This window comes from Pongo abelii, chromosome 4 (genome assembly GCF_028885655.2).
Source record: "Pongo abelii isolate AG06213 chromosome 4, NHGRI_mPonAbe1-v2.0_pri, whole genome shotgun sequence".
Taxonomy (NCBI): Eukaryota; Metazoa; Chordata; class Mammalia; order Primates; family Hominidae; genus Pongo; species Pongo abelii.
Genome location: NC_071989.2, coordinates 150,734,900 through 150,756,779, shown reverse-complemented (window position 1 = coordinate 150,756,779; position 21,880 = coordinate 150,734,900). Strand labels below are relative to the sequence as shown.

The 21,880-nt window shown below is 47.1% G+C and overlaps 1 long non-coding RNA gene across 2 annotated transcripts in view; it reads right to left on the bottom strand.

The window, feature by feature from the left end:
* LOC134761435 (uncharacterized) overlaps positions 1-21,880 on the bottom strand; it is a 383,675-nt gene that overhangs the window by 317,654 nt on the left and 44,141 nt on the right. The window contains exon 3 of one of the 2 annotated variants that reach the window (XR_010140042.1): positions 15-156. This is a non-coding gene — a long non-coding RNA (uncharacterized LOC134761435). The remainder of the gene's footprint in view (positions 1-14; positions 157-21,880) is intronic. The other variant, XR_010140041.1, reaches the window with a different exon arrangement.

The following is a 21,880-nucleotide window of genomic DNA, read 5'->3' as shown; positions in this document are numbered from 1 at the left end:
GAAAAACTCCTTACCTTTCACTAGTCGGACAGCTGCCTTCTCCATCTGTTGGGGATCCTTTCTTTTCTCCTTCATTAATGCAAATATCACCAGAGCAGTGATTAAAGCGAAGATACAATTTTGAGTTAGTTGTCCATCTTTGGACCTAGAAGGAGACTGCAATGAAAAGTGGATTCTTTCTGGAAACCTAATGGATTATTTTTCCCTGACCCCTGATAACTTACTTTCCTAATCTACAGGACATCCCCCCGACCTGCCTTTACATTAACTTCCCTAGGGGGGAAGAAAAAGACATTTCTGGTTGTGGGAGGGAGGAGGTGGTGGTGAAACAAGCAAATACAGTGAGGCTCCCCTGACCCCCATCTGTTCCAAATCTTCCCCTCACAGGATGTCATGTCTGAAAAGCAAGAAAAATATTCCTTCCTCTTCCAACATTCAGCAGGATCTTGCATGCAAAGAGAAGAATGTCTAGTTACTCTGTGGGTTCTCCTCTGCTTTTTAACTCACAAATTGCCGAATTACACTAGGCCCTCCACCCTCTCCCTCACTCCCAGTAAAACCCCAGGGGCAGCAGGGCTCAGCACCAGTGAGGAGCTAGCTCCCCACCATACCACCATACCTCTGGCACAAAGGATTAGTTCTCCTGAGCCTGGCCAATGACTTCTGCAGATTCCTAAGCTGAAGACAGGCCAGAGAGCTGCCAGAGCCCCCAGAGGAAGTAAGGCCACCCCCGGCGGGTAAAAGGAGTGGGCTCAGAATTCCCCACTTTTGACCCTGCACTGTCCCTCTCCCCAGCTTCTAGGCACTTTGCATACAGAAGTGCACAGGCAGCCAAGTCCTGGGCATTTGAACAGGAAGGATGTTCCTCAGTAGCTCACAAGGACCCTAACTGCTGCATTTCCAGGACTGGGAGGGCGATATTTATAGAAAGGGCAGCCAGCCAAGCGAGATCAGCTCCAACTTTATTTCAACTAACCCTCTTTTCCATCTTCTGTAGCTCTTCTTCAAGTTAAACAGAGAGGCATTCCTCCCTTTGTTGCTTGATTTTTACGCAAGGGCTGAGGCTCTCATTAAAATGATTGAGAAACCCTGACTGAAAAGATGGAAAAGGACCTGCCTGCCTGCCCCTCCCCCTTGGCTCTTAATCTTCCTCCCCTATGTCCCTCTGCCCTGCTTTCCCCACATGGTACATGCTCCTTCTAATGCCCCTGCAGCACTGAACCCCTTGTGGTCCTGTAGATGAGCAAAGCTCTCCCTCACCCTAAATCCAAATTATCCTTCCTCCCAGCTTGCTTTCTCCTCCCTTTTTATCACATCCTATAAGGCCTGCATGATCTACTCTCACCCAACCCTCTTCAACCTTATTTCCTATCACTCTTCCCCTACAAACCCCCTCCTCCTCACTGTTGCTCAAACACACTGAACACACCCCTCAGGGCCTTTGTACAGGCTGTTTCCTTTACCCAGAACACACCCTCCAGGGGGGCCATTTGAAAGTCTGGCTCTGACACATGATCTAGATTTCAGCCCTAAAGACCTTGCTAACACTATTAAAAAGCACTGCAGGCCGGGTGCAGTGGCTCACGCCTGTAATCCCAACACTTTGGGAGGCCAAGGCGGGTGGATCACTTGAGGTCAGGAGTTCAAGACCAGCCTGGCCAACATGGTGAAACCCTGTCTCTACTAAAAATACAAAAATTAGCGAGGCGTGGTGGAGGACGGCTGTAATCCCAGCTACTCAGAATGCTGAGGCAGGAGAATTGATTGAACCTGGGAGACGGAGATTGCAGTGGGCCGAGATCTTGTTGCTACACAGCGAACACTTCACCTCAAAAATGAAACTAAATTAAATTTAAAAAGCACCCCTATGAGCCAAGCACAATGACAGGTGCCTGTTGTCCCTGCTAGTAGGGAGGCTGAGGCAGGAGGATTGCTTGGGCCCAGGAGTTCAAGGCTGCAGTGAGCTATGATCAAGCCACTGCACCACAGCTCGGGCAACAGAGGAAGACGCCCATCTCAAAAACAAAAAGGGCCTAACCTGTCACTCTGTAGCCTCACTATCCCACAGCTGCTTCATCTTCTTCACAGCACCAACAAAGACTCTCTCCTTGACCAAACTTTAGACAGGCTCCTCCGGATCCTCTTCTTGATGTGGCCTGCCTTTAGCAAAGAATTCGGCTGAGTCATTCCCCCACCCTCAATATCTGACCAAGTTCCTCATCCCCCACTTTCAATGTGTAAGTCCTTGGCCTGCCTTGCACAGAATCCTGTTGAGTTGGTTTAGCAAGAGTCCCCCTACCCTTCGTGTCTTCTCTTAGTGATTTTCCACCCAATGACCCCCTCACTCTGATTATAAATGCCCAACTAGGTCTTTGCTGGATTCAATGATGAACTCAACCTCCTTCCTCTCCTAGGAAAAGTCGACTCCTAGGCCAGGCGTGATGGCTCATGCCTGTAATCTCAGCACTTTGGGAGGCTGAGGTGGGTGGATGACCTGAGGTCAGTCAGGAGTTCAAGACCAGCCTGACCACCATGGTGAAACCCTATCTCTACTAAAAATACAAAAATTAGCTAGGTGTGGTGGTACGTGCCTGTAATCCCAGCAACTCAGGAGGCTGAGGCAGAAGAATCAGTTGAACCTGGGAGGCAGAGGGTGCAGTGAGCCCAGATCGCACCACTGCACTCCAGCCTGGGTGACAGAGTGAGACTCCATCTCAAAAAAAAAAAAAAAAAAAGTCAACTCCTGTTGCAGTAGTCTTGAATAAAGTCTTCCTTACCATAAGTGTTAATTCTTCTTTAATACCACCTGACATCATATGATCTTTTTGTTCATCTTTCTCCCTCCACTGAACTGTAAGTTCCACAATGGCAGGATCTTTATGTGTTTGTTCTCTGCTAGATCCTTTGCTTCTAAAATAGTATCTGGGGCTGGGCGTAGTGACTCACGCCTGTAATCCCAGCACTTTGGGAGGCCAAGGCGGGCAGATCACAAGGTCAGTTCAAGACCAGCCTGACCAGTATAGTGAAACCCCGTCTCTACTAAAAATACAAAAATTAGCTGGGCGTGGTGGTACACACCTGTAGTTCCAGCTACTCGGGAGGCTGAGGCACTCCTGCCTCAGTTGAACCCGGGAGGCGGCGGTTGCAGTGAGCCAAGATCATGCCACTGCACTCTAGCCTGGGAGACAGAGCGAGACTCCATCTCAAAAAATAAAAATAAATAAAATAGTATCTGACACACAACAGACACTCAACAAATGTCTGTAAAATGAATCTAGCTATCTCCACTTATTCTGTGATTTCTGTTTACCCGCCACCTCCTCTGGGAAGTCATTCCTGAATCTTCCAAGGCTTGACCCTGTACTTCAGTTAACAGTGATCATATTGATCTTAGAGGATAATTCTCTTATTATTCAATATGTACTTTAAATGTGTTTGTATATAATATACTAATACACAGAATAAAGCATAGAAGTCTACTTTGACTGCCTGCCGTCCTTCCCTTTCACAGCTCCACAATGCCCTGCCCCCGTCTTTTTTTCTCTCTGTATATACATCCATGCACATATCTGTTTGCACAACTCTCTCTCTCACACACACACACACACACTGCCTGGCTCCAAGCAGGGGCTTAAATAAAAAGGATGAGGACAAAGAGCCCTGGCGGGGCTGAGCGCCACCTGTTTTCCCAAGGCTTTGCCCCATCTTCCTGGCTTTCTCTACCCACAGGAGGAAAGAGACCGCTTCTGTTGGCTTCCCTGCAAGAAGCAGATGAAGTACACAGGGCTGTCCACTGTCAGCTCACTTCTTCATTCCAGGAAAACTTTCAAGGCTGGCACAGGTCACAGAGAGCTGCCTGAGCCCTGCTGCTCCAAAGTGCTCCTGGAGGGCACGAGGGTTCAGCCAACCCAGAAAGCCATGGTGGGCCAGGGCCCTGAGGGTGAATTCAGACCTGCCTGGAAGTTAGGGGGTGAGGGTTTACCTGGTGGAGGAGGCACCAAGGGAGAGGGAGAGGGGCAAGCTAGTTGTAGAAACAGCCCAAGTAGATTTCCACATAAAGAAAAAGTAAACAGATGAAGGCTCTTCCTCAGCCCTTTGGGCCTCTCTGAGGAAAGCAAACCTTCAAGTGTTTGTTGAAACGCTAATCCAATTTAAAAATGCTTTAAAAGAGCTGGAAGAGGAAGTACCAGCTATTGACCACCCCCTTCGCTGGCCTGCAGTGTAAGTGTAGCCACTTTCCCCTCTCTTGGCCTCTGTCTCTGGGGATATTACACACAGAGACCCAGAGGAACAAGAAGTTACCTGGGACAGATTCGGGAACCAACCCTTGTCCACGGAGGGCCATCTGACTCTTCCTGTTGCCCAGCCATGAAAGAAGCCTTTATTAGGAGCAGAAAACTAGCCAGGATCGGAAAGAGCTGACTCCAGCAGCCTTCACCCCAAGGCAAGCTCACATCATTCACACTCTAGGAATCTGGAAGATATTGAAGTATCCTTGCCCCTGCTTCCTGGGAGGCACTTAATTACCCCTGCCCCCACCCCAGGTGGGTCTTATTTCTGGCAGCCAATTCAGTCCCAGAAGTTGCAGGTGAAATGAGCTTCAAGGGGATTTGCCAAACAATAATTAAAGGAAAAGCAAACCCTTCTCAAATGCTCCAGAGTCTTGTTCTCCCACCCTTGGACAACTTTACCAGATCGTTCTCCCACCCTTGGACAACTTTACCAGATCCTTCACCCACTCTCACCATGCTAGGGTGACTAACACTCCTGGTTTGCCAGGGACTGTCCCAGTCTTAGCACTGACAGTACCATGTCCCGAGATGATTGGTCATGCACCACTGTAGCCTCCCAACCTCCTCCCCTTCATCCCCATGGTTTCAGGGTCGGTACACACCTTGGAAAGGTTGCCTAGCAATGTAGAGATGGGCTTTCTGGTATTGTTTCTTTTTCCCTTTTTTTTTTTTTTTTTGAGATGGAGTTTCGCTCTTTGTTGCCCAGGCTGGAATGCAATGACGTGATCTTGGCTCACTGCAACCTCTGCCTCCTGGGTTCAAGCAATTCTCCTGCTTCAGCTTCCCCCGTAGCTGGGATTACAGGCATGTGCCACCACCCCTGGCTAATTTTGTATTTTTAGTAGAGATGAGGTTTCGCCATGTTGGTCAGGCGGGTCTTGAACTCCTGACCTCAGGTGATCCACCCATCTTGGCCTCCCAAAGTGCTGGGATTACAGGCATGAGCCACCGTGCCCGGCCCAGTATTGTTTCTTTATACAGCTTCCCTTGCTGCATTTTCAAGAGGAGGAAAGTGGTGAATACAGAGGTTCAATTAGTTTCTTTCAACCAGGCGCTTTCATTTAGAAAGAGGGAGATAGATAAGAAGACCTAAGAAGCATTCAGCACTTATTATGTTGTGTATAAAATACCTGTTTAATTTAATCCTAGGAGGTGAGTACCACATCTCAGATTGAGAAACTGAAGTCCAGAATCACACAGCTAATAAACAGTAGAGTTGAGATCCCAATCCAGGCAGGATAACACCAAGGCTCATGAACTTATTCACTGTCTTATACTGTGATCCCTAAAGATGAAAAGTCCTTGTCATTTGAATCACGGAGGAAAAAAACAATGTGAAAGTGCTTATGCTGGACTGAAAAGGAATGTGACACTGTGACCACAGGGCCTCCCTCTCCTACGGATGGGAGCTCTAGTCATCATGGGGATGGGGCCAGGTTCGCAGATAGTTAAGTCACTGCTGAGAGCCTCCTACTGCCGAGTCTGCCCAGCCACCCACCCAATGGCTGCTGGATGAATCCATCAAAACCCTGGTCTCATGCCTTCACCAGCAGCACTGCAGAACAAAATCCACATCCCTCAGCCACAGTCTCATCCACTGTCTTGGAAACAGAAGTGGGAACTCACTTTACAGGAATGAATTTGGCAGGATAAGTCACAAATCTTGATAAATATTCATATAATTTGACTTTGTAATATCCTTTCTAAGAATTTTTCTCAAGGAACTTGTTCTAACAGGCTGGGAAAAGTGAGGCTGATTTTGCTAGTGATATTTGACACATAAAGGTGTTCATGCCTATAGTTTTCTTTTCTTTTTTTTTTTTTTTGAGGTGGAGTTTCACTCTGTCACCCAGGCTGGAGTGCAGTGGCTTGATCTCGGTTCACTGCAACCTCCACTTCCCGGGTTCAAGTGATTCTCCTGTCTCAGCCTCCTGAGTAGCTGGGATTACAGGCAACTGCCACCAGGCCTGGCTAATTTTTGTATTTTTAGTAGAGACGGGGTTTTGCCATGTTTACCAGGCTGGTCTCAAACTCCTGATCTACTCAAGTGATCTACCCGCCTCGGCCTCCCAAAGCGCTGGGACTACAGGCATGAGCCACCATGCCCAGCCATGCCTTGAGTTTTCTATAACAATGAAAACCTGGAACAATTCCTATGGCCAACAATAAGGAAATGGTTAAACTATGATATATCCATTCCATCGGATTATTATGCAACTATTAAGATGTATGTTTATGAGGAGTTGAAAATAACATGGAAAATGCTTGGCTACAGATGTTATGCTAAGCAAGCAGTAAATAAAATTATACAGACAATGTGATCACAACTATGTGAAAACAAACCAAACACACACACACCCCTCTTTAGAGTGAAAGGACTGAAAGGAAATGAACAAGATTAAACAGAACTAACACTTAGGAAGCAGCCAGCTAACTGCTTTCCATACTTACCTCATTTCGTCTTCAAGGCAAGCCTACACATTAGGAACTTTTTTTATCCTTACTTCACCAATGAGAAAACTGAAGCTCCCAGAGAATAATTAAGCTGCCCGATGGTTGCCCACAGCTAATAAGGAAGAAGGAAGGCATCTGAACCCAGACTCACCTGATTCAGGGCCTGTGCCCTTATCCTGCACACGACCACACCCAAATGCAGCCAGCAGCTTTACTTGTCTAGCAGAACGACTAGCAACTTTTTCCCCCCTACTTTCTACTTTCTTTTTTTCCAAATTGCCTGTATTAGTCCATAATATACTTATGTATATTGATATGTATGTTTTCATGTATATGTATATTTTATGTATATGTTTATACATAAAAAACACTATATTTTTTGTATATTTTGTGTGTGTGTATATATATATATATATTTTTTGGAGACGAAGTCTCGCCCTGTCACCCAAGCTGGAGTGCAGTAGCGCGATCTCGGCTCACTGCAACTTCTGCCTCCCAGGTTCAAGCGATTCTCCTGCCTCAGCCTCCTGAGTAGCTGGGACTACAGGTGCCCGCCGCCATGCCCGCCTGATTTTTCGTATTTTAGTAGAGATGGGGTTTCACCATGTTGCCCAGGCTGGTCTCAAACTCCTGAGCTCAGGCAATCCGCCCGCCTTGGCCTCCCAAAGTGCTAGGATTACAGGTGTGAGACACTGAGCCCCGCCTATTTTTTATATTTTATGTATATTTTATGTATATATTTTTATATAAAACACTTTTTTTTTTTTTGAGACGGAGTCTTGCTCTGTCGCCCAGGCTGGAGTGCAGTGGCGTGATCTGGGCTCACTGCAACCTCCGCCTTCCAGGTTCACACCATTCTCCTGCCTCAGCATCCCAAGTAGCTGGGACTATAGGCACCTGCCACCACGCCCGGCTAATTTTTTGTATTTTTAGTAGAGACAGGGTTTCACTGTGTTAGCCAGGATGGTCTCGATCTCCTGACCTCGTGATCCGCCTGCCTCAGCCTCCCAAAGCGCTGGGATTACAGGCGTGAGCCACCACGCCCGGCCTTTTTTTTTTTTTTTTTTCTGAGACCAAGTCTTACTCTGTTGCCCAGGCTGGAGTGCACTGGTGCAATCTTGGCTCACTGCAACCTCTGCCTCCCGGGTTCAAGCAATTCTCCTGCCTCAGCCTCCCAAGCAGCTAGGATTATATGCACCCACTACCCCGCCTGGCTAATTTTGTATTTTTAGTAGAGACGGGGTTTTACCACGTTGGTCAGGCTGGTCTCGAGCTCCTGACCTCAGGTGATCTGCCCGCCTTGGTCTCCCAAAGTGCTGGGATTACAGGTGTGAGCCACCCCAAATACTTTTGCTCCTCTGGAATTCAAAGGTCTCCACGGTCTGGCTCTCTGCTGTCCTTCCGGCCACATTCCCCATCGCTCCTTTTCCATAGTGAAGTCAATAAGTGACGTCATTAGGGGACATGGGCAGATCTACATTTTGGAAAGAACACTTCTGGGGCAGAAAGGAATGTTGATGGCTGAGCAGAGAGTGGAGGAGGTAGGAGAAGGGGCAGGTGAGATCTGAGCCTCGTGGCCCCCACCGAGAAGACCAACAAGGCCTGGTGAATGACCACAGCGTCACACACTCATGGAAAAACCAAGCCCACAGTGTCCAAGGGAAACAAACTGTCCATGGAAATGCACCAGAATCAGACAAAAGAAACAGCAGAAAGACCAAGAACCAGAATCTGGGCTCCCTCCCCATCTTGGGGCCTCATGGTTGCTCCTCCAGGAGAGCCAGGAGACAGGGAGGCCTCCTCCTCCTTGGCGTCCGTTCCCTGGAACACTCAGGACAGAAGGGGTGAGGTGAGAAGGGCCTACACCACCTAAACCTGCGTTCTGGACCTGGCCTCCTGTGGAGGGGTCTTTTCTAGTTTGAGGGAGAGAGCAGGCTCTTGTGAAAACAAACTACAGACAGCTTGGCTGGAGCAGAGCAGTAGCAGCACCAAGTGGGAAAAGTTACAACAAAGATGCTCAGATTTCACTCACTTTTCCCAACCTTTGCACACTGGAGGGCTCTCAAGGTAAAGAAGCCACAATATTGCTGGAGGAAGTAAAGAGGAACCTGTCTGACACTGGTTCTCAGTCCCTGATGGGCCTCAGAGGGCAGGAGAAGGGCTATTGAAAACAGATTTTCCAAGCTCAGCCCAAACATTCTGATTCAATATCTTGCTCAGGCCTAAGAGTTTACATTTTTAATAAGCATTTTCCCAAGCTGTTGTTGAGCCCTAGCCTACCTATGAAGAAATCTCAACTTACAGGTTGATGTAAGGACTGACATTTAGAAAACATTTATTTTAATTACTTTATATTTAAAAATAAGTGGCTGGGCGTGGTGGCTCACGCCTGTAATCCCAGTACTTTGGGAGGCGAGGCGGCTGGATCACGAGGTCAGGAAATCGAGACCATCCTGGCTAACACGGTGAAACCCTGTCTCTACTAAAAATAGAAAAAATTAGCTGGGCGTGGTGGCGGGCGCTTGTAGTCCCAGCTACTCCGGAGGCTGAGGGACGAGAATGGCGTGAACCCGGGAGGCGGAGCTTGCAGTGAGCAGAGATCGCGCCACTGCACTCCAGCCTGGGTGGCAGAGCGACACTCCATCTCAAAAAAACGTATGTATCACAGCCTGGGCGCCGTGGCTCACTCATGTAATCCCAGCACTTTGGGAGGCTGAGGTGGGCAGATCACGAGGTCAAGAGATCAAGACCATCCCGGCCAACATGGTGAAACCTCGTCTCTACTAAAAATATAAAAAATTAGCTAGGCATGGTGGCGCGGGCATGTAGTCCCAGCTACTTGGGAGGCTGAGGCAGGAGGATCGCTTGAACCCGGGAGGCAGAGGTTGCAGTGAGCCGAGATGGCGCCACTGTACTCCAGCCTGGTGACAGAGCGAGACTCTATCTCGAAAAACAAACAAAACAAAACAAAAAAAATGTATTACAAAGAGTATACATGGAATTCTTTGCACTATTTTTGCAACTTTTCTATAAGACAAACTATTTCAAAATAAAGTTTAAAGTATCTATGACAGGCCGGGCATGGTGGCTCATGCCTATAATCCCAGCACTTTGGGAGGCCAAGACGGGCGGATCACGAAGTCAGGAGATCAAGACCATCCTGGCTAACACGGTGAAACCCTGTCTCTACTAAAAATACAAAAAATTAGTCAGGCGTGGTGGCAGGTGCATGTAGTCCCAGCTACTCCAGAGGCTGAGACAGGAGAATGGCGTGAACCCGGCAGGCGGAGCTTGCAGTGAGCCAAGATGGCGCCACTGCACTCCAGCCTGGGCGACAGAGCGAGACTCCGTCTCAAAAAAAAAAAAAGTATGTACATATGTGTATATATATATATATATATAACACAAAAGTAATATGTGCCTATAGTAAAATATTTTTAATAATACCACATTAGATACAGGAGAAAACAGACACCTGGCTGGGCGCGGTGGCTCACGCCTATAATCCCAGCACTTTGGGAGGCCAAGGTAGGCAAATCACGAGGTCAGGAGATCCAGACCATCCTGGCCAACATGGCGAAACCCTGTCTCTACTAAAAAAATACAAAAATTAGCTGGGCGTGGTAGCACACACCTGTAATCCCAGATACTCAGGAGGCTGAGGCAGGAGAATCACTTGAACCTTGGAGATGGAGGGTGCAGTGAGCGGAGATCACGCCACTGCACTCAAGCCTGGGTGACAGAGTGAGACTCTGTCTCAAAAGAAAAAAAAAAAGAAAATAGACACCTTCTCACTTCACCAGCCCCAGCCCACTCTCGACACTAACTACTGTGAACAATTTGGTAGATATTAGGACTTTTTCTTGTTTTCATTTTCTTTTTGAGACATGGTCTTGCTCTGTTGCCCAGGCTGGAGGGCAGTGGTGTGATCGTGGCTCACTGCAGCCTCTACCTCCAAGGCTCAAATGATCCTCTCACCTCAGCCCTCCAGAGTAACTGGGCCTATAAGCACGTGCCACCATGTCTGGCTAATTTTTGTATTTTTTTGTAGAGACAGGGTTTCACCATGTTGCCCAGGCTGGTCTCGAACTGCTGAGCTCAAGTGATCTACCCACCTTGGCTTCCCAAAGTGCTGAGATTACAGGCAAGAGCCACCGTGCCTGGCCTTGTTTTCTTTTTCTTTCTTTTTTTTTTTTTTTTTTTGGAGATGGACTCTTGCTCTGTCGCCCAGGCTGGAGCGCAGTGGCGCCATCTCAGCTCACTGCAACTTACGCCTCCGGGGTCCAACTAATCCTCCTGCCTCAGCCTCCCAAAGAGCTAGGACTACAGGCGCACCACCACGCCTGGCTAATTTTCTTCGTATTTTTAGTAGAGACAGGGTTTCACCATGTTGGCCAGGATGGTGTCGATCTTCTGACCTCATGATCCACCCACCTTGGCTTCCCAAAGTGTTGGGATTACAGGCGTGAGCCACCGCACCTGGCCTTGTTTTCGTTTTCTAACAATAACTAATGCCAGCAAGAATGTGATGAAAATGACACTCTCAAAATTGTTGATTGACGTGCAAATTAAAATGGATCTTTTGGAAAGCAATTTAGCAATGTGTATCAAAAACCATAAAAACATTCATACTCTTGGACCTACCAATTTCCACGTCTAGGAATCTCTCCCGCAAGTCCACCACTCTCTAAATAGAGTGCGACCATTTAAAATTATGACACGAAGCAATAAGGAAGATGTACGATGATAACGTTAGTAGGACAAAAAAAATCAAAACAGGATATAAACATTTTACATATCCTCTAGTTACCAAGTTGTTTTTTTAAATTTCATTTTGTTTAGATACATAAGACAAAGGAAATAAACCTAAATTGCTAACAGTATGTTAGGGAGATGGTATATGAGTACTACTATCTATTAGGGAGGTGGTTTTTGAGTTACACTTTTTTTCTTTTCTCAATTATTTCATCCGTACTTTGGGACTGGGACTGGGACTTTGCACTGGGACTTTGCAGACAGATACACAAACCTGGTTGAGAAATCCATTTTCCACTTTCCACATGTGTAATGTTGAGGACATTACCTAGTCTCCTGGAGCCTCGGCTTCCTTATGGAGATAATAGGAGATTAAAAAAAAATTACCCCCTAAACTTGCTGCAAGAATAAAATTAAGAAAACACATGGAAACTTTGGGTGCTTTTTGACCTGACACAGTAAGTAGAAGCTGTTATGTCATTTTTCTATATTCACTGTGATAGGTCACACTTCACAAAGCAAGGTTTAAACACTGGGGTTTAAAAATGGGGATTAAAATTTTGATAACCCTCATTGTCCTCATCAGACCTTCTCCTAAGCCCCTGCTTAGTTTTACTTTGAAAGAGATATTGCACAACGTGCATTAAAGTGACAAGGCTCCACCCCGTTAACCAAAATAATGAATGCGAACAAGATTAGCAGACTGTAAAGTGCCTACAAATGGAAGGCAGCCTGAGTCCGGTTTTTACTGGATGACCCTGAAGGGACAGTGGTTTAAACAACAGCCCAAGTTAAGTACCGGGGGTATTTACACGAGATGCAGCAATAATGCATTAAATGAACACATTAAATGCAGGGGGGCAGTGGAGTGAAGATGGAATGTGGAGGGGTTGTATGTCAAGAAAATCAACATTACTCTTCCAACATCTGGGCCAAAGCTTCCAGAAGGAGGCAAGACTAGAGGGTAATGAGGACAAGAGTCATTATCTCAGGATGCCTTCAGCCAATCAGAACAACAATTAATTGGTCTACCTTCATCCAATTTATTGCAAGACTTACTAGGCTTGGCTCCACATCTCTTACTTTGGTGTTAATCAAAAGTGTCACTCTGAGCCCACGATTACAGGAAGTCTTCTTTTGAAGGGACAATTTAGAAATGAAAACTAAATGGCTGGGCACGATGGCTCACCCCTGTAATCCCAGCACTTTGGGAGGCCAAGGCGGGCAGATCACATGAGGTCAGAAGTTCGAGACCAGCCTGACCAACATGGTGAAAACCCGTCCCTACTAAAAATACAAAATTAGCAGGGTGTGGTGGCACATGCCTGTAATCCCAGCTACTCGAGAGGCTGAGGCAGAAGAATTGCTTAAACCTGGGAGGCGGAGGTTTCGGTGAGTCAAGATCACACCACTGCAGCCTGGCGACACAGCGAGACTCCATCTCAAAAAAAAAAAAAAAAAATTGGCGGGAAGCAGTAGCCCACACCTGTAATCCCAGCACTTTGGGAGGCTGAGGCAGGCAGATCACTTTGAGCCCAGGAGTTCGAGGTCAGCCTGAGCAACATGGCGAAAGCCCGTCTCTACTAAAAATATGAAAACTGGCTGGGTGTGGTGGCTTGCATCTGTAGTCCCAGTTACTCAGGAGACTGGGATGAGAGGATCGCTTGAGCCCCAGAGATGGAGGTTGCAGTGAGCCAAGATCGTGCCTCTGCACTTATTTTATTTTATTTTTTTTTTGAGACGGAGTCTCGCTCTGTCACCCAGACTGGAATGCAGTGACACAACCTTAGCTCACTGCAAGCTCTGCCTCCCGGGTTCACGCCATTGTCATGCCTCAGCCTCCCGAGTAGCTGGGACTACAGGTGCCCGCCACCACACCCGGCTAATTTTTTGTATTTTTAGTAGGGACGGGGTTTCACCGTGTTAGCCAGGATGGTCTCACTCTCCTGACCTCGTGATCTGCCCACCTCGGCCTCCCAAAGTGCTGGGATTACAGGTGTGAGCCACTGCGCCCAGCCAAAAATTTTTTTCTTTATAGATGGGGTCTTGATATGTTGCCCAGGCTGGTCTGGAACTCCTGGGCTCAAGCCTGCCTCGGCCTACCAAAGTGTTGGGATTACAGGCATGAGCCACTGTCCCTAGCCAAAATCCTCTTTATGTAGCCCATCTCACCTCCCTTCCTGGTGAGAACTGCTGATTGAACAAGTATTTTTCCAGAACCTTTACTATTACAAATATATAAAATATATTCACATAGGCATGCATACATGCAGCTTCTTTTTACATGAAAAAGATCACCACCTATTTCTCTGCTACTTGAATTTTCCACTTAATCATATGTCAAAAGCATCTTTCCATACCTGTACATACAGGCATTTGGGTAGTGGTTATTGACCCTGACCCTGAGGCCAGATGGCTTGAAGCCCAGCTCCCTGACTCGCCAGCTATGTGACTTTAGACAAGTTACTTAACATCTCTTTCCTGATTTAAAAAAATTCTAGTAATAGTAACCAGATAATTGTTGAGAAAATCAAATGAGTTAATATTATAAATGTGCAGATATTCTAAAATACATAGAACTTTCAGACTAGTGTGTACACAGTAAGTGCTATATTATGTATGTTGGCCATTGTTATAATCCACCTTGTTCTTTTTTTTTTTTTTTTTTTTTTTTTGAGATGGAGTCTCGCTCTGTCACCCAGGCTGGAGTGCAGTGGCACGATCTCGGCTCACTGCAACCTCCACCTCCCAGGTTCATGCCATTCTCCTGCCTCAGCCTCCCGAGTAGCTGGGACTACAGGCACCTGCCACCACGTCCGGCTAATTTTTTGTATTTTCAGTAGAGATGGGGTTTCACCGTGTTAGCCAGGACGGTCTCAATCTCCTGATCTCATGATCCGCCTGTCTCGGCCTCCCAAAGTGCTGGGATTACAGGCTTGAGCCACCGCACCCGGCCCCACCTTGTTGTTTTATTTACTGGCCATATAGTAGTCCACTGTGTGGATAAAATATAATTTATCAAGCCAGTCTCCTACTGATAGATTCATGGTGATTTCCTATTTGTCACTGCAGTGAGCATTTTTTAACATAAGTTTTTGTATACATGTGCAACTATTAACGTAGTATAGTTTACAAAGCATGAAATTACCGCATCAAAGGTCACGCTCATTTTTTATGAACGATGTTGCCAAATTTCCCTCCAAAAGGCTGCACTAATTTACATCCCCCCAACATTTTATGCATGCCTGTCTCCAGGCATCTTCGCAACACTGGCAGCCTGGATCTTTGGCATCCTCCTTTCTGCACTTGCCTTCCCTAAATGAAACCTAAATCAAAACCACCAACAATGCATTTGTTAAAGTCCCAGGGACACCTAATCCCTTTGTTTTTTCTAAAGGGAATTAGACAAAGAATTCGGTTCTTTGACAGGCCCTCAGTTGCCTGGACACAGCCCTGGGATGACTTTAAAAAAATATAAATAAAACACACTTGCTGTTCCCTAACACTCTCCAGAGAAGCTCGAGGGTGCCTGCGTGAGGCCTGGCCGCTCTGCTTTCTATCACGGGTGAAAAGATTTTCAATAGCAGCTGGTGTTTTCCTGGGTGGAGATTAGAGCCAGCATTTGTGTATAAATATTATCCCAGGGCTCGATGGAGAATTAGGCTGGAAGCAGAGGCTGCAAAATCCCAGTTGCGTTGTTAAACAACAGGGGGGAAGTGAGCATCTTCAGCTTTACCTGGTGCTTTCTATAGGAAGCTTCTAAGGAAAACAAACAGACGTAGAAGCCGGTGCAGAGCTTGGCTGGAAACCTGTACCAGGCAGAGGAGAAGCAGGGCAAAGGGAGAAGTGCATGGTCTGGGGGTCCAGGCTGGGGTTTTGTCGCTTGTTCTGCAAATTGGCAGCCACCTGGTTCCCTGGACCATGGCTCCTGCCATGTCATGTATGACAAGATAACCACGGACTGAGATCTCCACAGTTCTGAGATACAGGGTGACTTCCTGCTTCGTGTGAGGACCCCTTCGAATCCAATGGACCTGTGAAGGGAGAGGGGCCTCTGGTTCACCAGTGGCCTCCCAGAGGTCTGAGGCAGAAATGTCAGTAATTCCCAGGATGGCCCCTGCTAAGTTCCAGAAGCCCCAAAGCCATTCATCTTCCAAACTCATTTTTCAGGCTATTTTATGGCTCAAAACCATTCATTTTTGTTGTTCCACATCTCCTGCCTCACATCATTCCCAGGGACTCACGTTGGAGTCCAAAGAGTCTCTAGAACAATGGATTCCATGGATCAGAACAAATCCCAGGGATGACTCCTCAGATCCATAAGGGAGAGAATAACTCAGATGATGATCTCAGGAACTCAGAGGTGGGCTAAGTTTCCCCTGCTTGTTCAGCTTGCATGGGAGAAAAAGCAGGAAGGAAAGGAGGCCTAGAGACCCAGGATCTCCATCCAGTTGACTAGGGGCAGCATGTTGTACAGGAAAAGGAATTTGGAGCTGGACACATCTGGCTTCAAGTGAAGGTATGTAAGCTCATTGTGCCTCAGTTTCCTTTTCTCTGAGAGTGTGGGGCTAGCCACCCAACACCTAGCATACCATATGTTCAGTGCAGCCCATGGGTTCTATACACCAAGGACACAGCAATAAGCAGACCAATGCCTGCCCTCGTGGACTTTATATTCCCAGTGAGGTGGAGACTATTAATAGTGTCATGCTTCCTGCTGAGGAACCAAGGTTTATGGAGCACGTTAACATGCCAACGAGGTCTGCAGCTCCTAAGTGGGCTCCATGGCTCGCTCTCAAACGACACTGCCCTGAACCATGAATATAAGTGATAGCTAACCAGGTCCACCGTGAAGCTAACAGAGCTGAAGCTTCAGGATCCCTGCTTGGATCAGCCCCTTCCAAGGTCTTGCAAAGGGCCCGGAAAGAAAAGCATCCATCGGATGGTCTTTTGTTTCTCTAACATTTGCCAGCATCAAGTCTTTTAACCACAAGTGGAAAGACCACCATCTCTCTCCACTCCAGTCTCCCTTCTGCCCCTTCTCCCTTCCTGTTGTGTGATGTTAAGAGTGGCCATGGGCATTCAGGGATGCACGCACATGGGAGTTGAGTCGGTGGTACGTTGAGTTTAGCAGATCATTAAGCTGAGTATTGCTAACCCTTCCAGGGTAGGAACAGCTCCCAATAAAACTCCAGTAGCAAGTACCCCCCACCCAGGTCCTGACACCTCATCAGAAGTTGTATCACCATATGAACATATCCTACAGGGCCCAACCCTGAAGGACGTGGTAGGGAAGAAGGAAGGTTTAAAATGTGTATAGTTAGATGCTCGCCTGTGAGAAATGCTTCCCATTATTAGACGTGCAAAATAGGTGAAGAGTCAGTCAAAATGGAAGTTCTCTTCTGTCAGAAATATACTCCACTAGGCCAGGCTTGGTGGCTCACACCTGTAATCCCAGCAGTTTGGGAAGCTGAGGTAGGCGGATCACTTGGGGTCAGGAGTACAAGACCAGCCTGACTCTGCCTCAAAAAATAATAATAATAATAATAAAGAAATACGCTTCATTAACACGTGCATTTAATTGTAATGCACCTTATATTCTTTTTCTTTTTTTTTTTTTTTTTGAGACAGAGTCTCGCACTGTCGCCCAGGCTGGAGTGCAGTGGCACGATCTTGGCTCACTGCAACCTCCGCCTCCCGGGTTCACGCCATTCTCCTGCCTCAGCCTCCCCAGTAGCTGGGACTACAGGCGCCTGCCACCACGCCTGGCTAATTTTTTGTATTTTTAGTAGAGACGGGGTTTCACCGTGTTAGCCAGGATGGTCTCGATCTCCTAACCTCATGATCCACCCGCCTCGGCCTCCCAGAGTGCGGGTATTACAGGGGTGAGCCACCGCGCCCAGCCCACCTTAGATTATTTTTTCATTTTTGGTGGGAATCACACAAAACTGAATTTACTAAAATTCCTCTGAGGGACACAAACACGTAGTAATACTACAGACAGTGTTTGTGTCTATGAATGTCTTTATTTTTTGCATCTAAACTATCAATAACAAAAAGCAAATTTTGATCACCCGTGCTAGAGAAAAGGCTGAATTATCTTTTATTTGCGCTACAGAAAATTATTTTAGGAAATCATTATCATATAAAGAAGTGATCAAAGAGTATGAAGCTGGATAATATAGGAATAAAAAGTGCTACAGAAATGTGTCAGGCAGTAAATTAAGAAAAAATGTCCTATTATTCTTCTGCAGTGTGTAGTGTTTGAGGTATTTGTTGGCTTTTAAAATGTGTAAACTGACCCAGACACTTTGGGAGGCTGAGGTGGGAGGAATGCTTGAGCCCAGCAGTTTGAGACCAACCTAGGCAATATAGCAAGGCTTCATTTCTACCAAAAAAAAAAAAAAAATTTTTTTTTTTTGAGACAGTCTCTGTCGCCCAGGCTGGAGTGCAATGGTGTAATCTCGGCTCACAGCAACCTCGGCCTCCCAGGTTCAAACGATTCTCCTGCCTCAGCCTCCCGAGTAGCTGGAATTACAGGTGTACACAACCACACCTGGCTAATTTTTGTATTTTTAGTAGAGGCGAGGTCTCACCATGTTGGCCAGGCTGGTATTGAACTCCTAACCTCAGGTGATCTGCCTGCCTCGGCCTCCCAAAGTGCTAGAATTACAAGCATGAGCCACCGGTCCCAGCCAAAAAAAAAAAAAAAAAAAAACTTTTAAAAAGAAAAAAAAAAAGATAAAATGTGTAAATCGTTAGAGCTCTGTTTCTCACTTGAAATAAATATTCACTTACATTCCTAGTATTAGTTTATTTTTTTTGGGGGGGGACAGAGTCTCGCTCTGTTGCCCAGGCTGGAGTGCAGTGGCACCATCTCGGCTCACTGCAACCTCCGCCTCCCGGGTTCACGCCATTCTCCTGCCTCAGCTTCCCGAGTAACTAGGACTACAGGCTCCCGCCACCAAGCCCAGCTAATTTTTTGTATTTTTAGTAGAAACGGGGTTTCACCGTGTTAGCCAGGATGGTCTCAATCTCCTGACCTCATGATCCGCCCGTCTCAGCCTCCCAAAGTGCTGGGATTACAGGCTTGAGCCACCGCGCCCGGCCGAGGATCCAAGTGCACCAGCCTGGGCGACACGGCGAGACTCCGTCTCAAAAAAAAAAAAAAAACTCAGATCCTCCCCTCCCCTGCAGTCATCACCTACTCAGCAATTATGATGTGCCAGGATCTGAGAAGCCCCTCTACATGGATTATTTCATTTAATCCTCAGTCAACCCACTGAGGCAAAATGAGGCCTGGAGCATCTATTCTACACAGTAAGTCTCATGCTGCAGGGTTGTAGCCAGGATTCAAAACCACACAGTGCCCAGAGCAGAGCCTCACACCCAGAATAGGAGCTATTATTACAATTCACTATATGACTTCTCTGAGCCCGTTTCCTTACATTTAAAGCTGAAGGGGTAGAAAGATATTTAAATAATCGTCTGCACAGAAGATATCTGAAAAGATACACAGAGTATTGGTAATAATGGCTGCTTCCGTGGAGGAAACCATGGGGGTGTGATGGTTAATTTTATGTGTCAATTTGACTGGGATAAGGGATGCCCAGATAGCTGGCAAGATACTCTTTCTGGGTGTGTCTGTGAGGGTGTTTCTAGAAAATATTAGCTTTTTTTTTTGAGACAGGGTCTCACCCTGTCACCCAGGCTGGAATGTAGTGGTGCAATCACAGCTCATTGCAGCCTTTACTTCCCGGCCTCAACTGATCCTCCCACCTCAGCCTCCTGAGTAGCTGGGAATACAGGCATGCGCCAGCATGCCTGGCTAATTTTTGTATTTTTTGTAAAAACGAGGTTTCGCCATGTTACCCAGGCTGGTCTCAACTCCTGGGCTCAAGCGATTCACCCGCCTCAGCCTCCCAAATTGCTGGGATTACAGGTATGAGCCACTGTACTGGGGCCAACATCAGCATTTGAATCAGTAGACTGAGTAAAGATCACCCTCACTAGTGTGGACTGGCATCCTCCAACCTGTTGAGGACCTGCATGGAGTAAAAAGGCAGAGGACGAGTTAATTCTCTCTTCTGGAGCTGTGACATCCATCTTCTCCTGCCCTTAGACATCTGCACTCCTGGTTTTGGGGTCTTCAGACTTAGACTGGGACTTACACCATTGTTCTGTGTTCCTCCAGCCTTTGGTCTTGGAATGGAACTCCATCATCGGCTTTCCTGATTCTCCGGCTTATAGATGGCAGAATGTGGGACTTCTCCGCCTCCATATCATGAACCAATCCCTCATAATAAATTTCTTTCTATGCATATTTTTTTTTTTTGAGACAAAGTCTCACTCTGTCACCCAGGCTAAACTACAGCGGTGCGATCTCGGCTCACTACAATCTCTGCCTCCTGGGTTCAAGCCATTCTCCTGCCTCAGCCTCCCGAGTAGCTGGGACTACAGGTGTGCACCACCATGCCCGGCTAATTTTTGTAGAGATGCGGTTTCACCAAGTTGGCCAGGATCATCTCGAACTCTTGACCTCAGGTGATCTGCCCGTCTCAGCCTCCCAAAGTGCTGGGATTACAGGTGTGAGCCACCAAACCCGGCCTCTCTCTATATCTTATTGGTTCTGTTTCTCTGGAGAACCCTAAATAATACAGGGTAGGAGGGAGACATATCCCTCTTGTACCTTCTGATTTTTAAACAAGTTAATAATTAAAGGTACTTGGCACTATGCCTGGCACATGTTAGCTATTGTTATTATTAGTTGTTTTTATTGTCAGTTAATTAAATCAATTAACTCTAAAAGTAACAAGGCAGGACCTAATGTTTTGTGTTTGTTTTGGATAATAGTCCCTAACACTTATCAGTGCCAGGGCTGTCATGAACTAATGCTTTTAAAACTTCCGGCATCTCTATGAGGTAAGTACTGGTCTCATCCTCATTTTGCAAATACAGAATCAGAGGCACAGATATATTAAATAACATACCTTTGGTCACACTGCCAATGTGGCACAGGCCAGGATTAACACCCAGGCCGGGTGACTCTAAAGCCCAAATACAGAGTGGCCTCACTAGCCCACCTCCCCTGTATGTTAGGAGGTTCCAGCATTTTTTCACCTTTAATGTGTGCACCTCCAGTGAACTTCGTACATAGCAGGACAGTCACCAGGGAACCCAGAGTGTGAAGCAGGGAAACGCTGTCACTGCAGATGTGACTGCAGCAGGATAGCCCTACTGGGCTCACTGACCAGCCAGAAATTAAGAGGGAAGGGAGGTAAGGAGGGAAGTGGGAAGTAAGTAACATATGTGAAGGCCGGGCGTGGTGGTTCATGCCTGTAATCCCAGCACTTTGGGAGGCTGAAGTAGGCAGATGACCTGAGGTCAGGAGTTCAAGACCAGCCTGGCCAACATGGTGAAACTCCACCTCTACTAAAAATACAAAAATTAGCCGGGCGTGGTGGCAGGCGCCTGTAATCCCAGCTATTCGGGAGTCTGAGGCAGGAGAATTGCTCAAACCCAGGAGGCAGAGGTTGCAGTGAGCCGAGATCACGCCACTGCACTCCAGCCTAGGTGACAGAGTGAAACTCTGTCTCGAAAAAAAAAAAGAAAAAGAAACACGTGTGAAGCATCTACTGTATGTCTAAATACAGGTCCAACCATTCCTCTCCTATCTTCCCAACTACCCTGTGTTATCCTGATCCGCACTTCTCAGCGGAGCAGGCAGGTGCAGGGAGATCATGACGCTCCTGGGCAGTGGGGCCTGGAAACAGCCTCTTGGGGCTCACTGCTCTCTGAGGACAAGAGCATCTCGCAGTGCTCCCCTCCCTCCTTCCCTCTGCCACTACAGACCTTCCTTGGGCTTGTGCAGCCTTTAGGCAAACACACAGCACAGCTCAACTCAGTGGCCCTCAGTGGCCACTGTCCTGCTGGAGAATCTCTGGGGATGGGTCTCAGGAAGTTTCCTAAGTCTGCCTGCCAAAGCAGGGACCCTTCCCCACAGAGAGAGAGAGGGGTGGGTTAGTTCTGCTAACACACCTGAGTTCTGCTGCACATAATGCCATGGACCCACAACCCTAGAGGCATCTTTAACAGCTAAATCTGCTTTAGAATCTCCACTCCAGGAACACTAAACACACACCTGGGTCATTTGCTACCTTGGCCTCTGGGTGACCCTGAAGGACAGCTGTGACCTTCACCTGCCTTGGATGCAGGAATGAGGTAGTCCACATAAACGTCTCCAACTGCTAAGGGCAACCGGCAACAGCCACCTGATAAAAGTCTTGTCTCCCAGCACCTTGGGAGGCTGAGGTGGGAGGATCACAAAGCCAAGAATTTGAGACCAGCCTGGGTAACATTGTTAGACCCCATCTCTAAAT